The sequence below is a fragment of the Morone saxatilis genome, unplaced genomic scaffold, assembly GCF_004916995.1.
Source record: "Morone saxatilis isolate NCDOM2014 unplaced genomic scaffold, NCSU_SB_2.0 Contig14, whole genome shotgun sequence".
Lineage (NCBI taxonomy): Eukaryota > Metazoa > Chordata > Actinopteri > Moronidae > Morone > Morone saxatilis.
The window spans coordinates 14,451,599-14,453,484 of record NW_023339696.1 but is presented as its reverse complement, the minus strand read 5'-3'; the positions used below and the strand labels follow the sequence as shown (position 1 = coordinate 14,453,484).

General features: G+C 35.2%; 1 protein-coding gene across 1 annotated transcript in view; it reads right to left on the bottom strand.

Moving 5' to 3' along the window:
- Positions 1-1,886, bottom strand: part of lmx1al (LIM homeobox transcription factor 1, alpha-like) — a 17,588-nt gene that overhangs the window by 11,416 nt on the left and 4,286 nt on the right. The gene's annotated exons all lie outside the window — the stretch shown is intronic.

The following is a 1,886-nucleotide window of genomic DNA, read 5'->3' as shown; positions in this document are numbered from 1 at the left end:
CACACACACACACACACGACATGGCTTTAAATATGACCACAGAGTTGAATCATCAAACAAAAAACAGGACATTTTACATTTCACAAATTAAGTGTTAACTGTGTTTTACATTGAAGTATATTGTGTTTGTGTGTCCAGACGGTGTACATTGCATTACTATAGAGCATGGGATAGCATTATTAAAAGATACAAAACTAGTCTTATATATCTACATTCATAATAAGAACTCTATGTAAAGACAAATAAATCTCCAACAGTCCACAAGTATTTGTTATTGACAAATTATGAAAGTAGCAGGGAGAGAAGGGGCTCCTATGTTTCTCCAAACAATAACTCTCAAAGTAGACTATATTATGTGCCAAGAACTTCCAATTAATCATTTCAAATCTTAGTAGTCCCTTAAATCCCCTCAAGTGGCCTCACAGATGCATGAAACATTCTAACACATTGTCTGTCGACACCATATATTCCATGTATCTTTCTATCAATGTGTTAATTCCAGCTATATCTGTATCACACTTACACTCAGACAGATTTTCACATTTATTTTATGTTGCTACAATTAAAATGAAATAGGAAATTAAAATGTTTCCAATAATTGTCGACATACGTTTCATACAGCCTGACATGTTCAGCATCTTGACTAATATTTAAAATGAAGCTATGTAGGTTTGAGCGAAGCTTTTGTACACACCTCTCTTGTTTGTAACGGACTTGTGGGATCGAACATGAATTTGCAATAGAAAGTATTTTTTGTGAGTTATAACTTGGAAGAGGGGGAGTGAGGTCAGTTGTAATTTTCTTAAAATGTTCTCAAAATGTCACTAAACAAACATCAGTACAACTATTGCCTACTTCATCATTTCCAGCAACGTCTTCTCCAATGAACTCACTTAAGATGCATTCATTGTTTTAGAGAACTTATTGTTTTTTTAATCAAACTTGTGGATGTATAATTGAAGTGGTCGTCTCTTGATATCTTTTTAGATTTTCCAGCTTTTGTTCGGGTAAGTAAACAAGTTATTTGACAAGAATATTCCTCAGTTAATCTCGTGTGGCAGAGAGACTCTCGCTCTCAGCTTGCTAAAAATAAAAGACATGCTTCTTTTAACTCTTACTTATTCCTCATCACCTTCAGTATTTTCACCTGTGTCTTTTTTGTATTTCGTCAAAGGACAGACAATGAAAATGCAGTTTCAACTTATCACCCCAAACTCCAAAAACATTACTTTGTGCTTAAAATCATAATGAGTGAATTTAGCTTCCAGTTCAGTTCAATTAAATTCACTTCAATGGGCTTTACTGACATGACATTTGACATTAGTCTTCCTCCTGGCTTGCAAACATGGGCATGAGGAGGCTGAGAGACTTATTTCAACTTGCTTTTGATTGGAGAAAATTTTGGCTTCACAATAGAAACCATTCGCCCCTCTACTGTAAATAAACACTTGTAGGAAGATTTGGGAAGTAAATACTTCATGAACTGTACTACATTTTGAGATACATATATATTTACATGTATATTTCCATTATTGTGAGACTATATTTCAGTAGTACTCACTTCTTTGCATTATAAGAGTTTACTCTCAACATGAGATAAACATAGGTGTAGTTGGCAGGGGAAAAGAAATAAAAAATTCATGAACTCTGAACAACAACCTTGTTTCAGATCTATGGTGAGGACATGCATTTTTAATTACTAGGAAAATTTTCTCACCCCTCTTCAACTGATCCAAAAGGATGATTAATTCCGCTTTTATTGCATTATTAAGTGGAGGGGTTCAGCATTTGTCCACTGCTGCCCGATTCTCCCATGCAGTCAGTGGAGCAACAACAAACAGTGAACCCTGAACCGCCCTTCAGTGTGTGTGCCTGTGTGTGTGTGT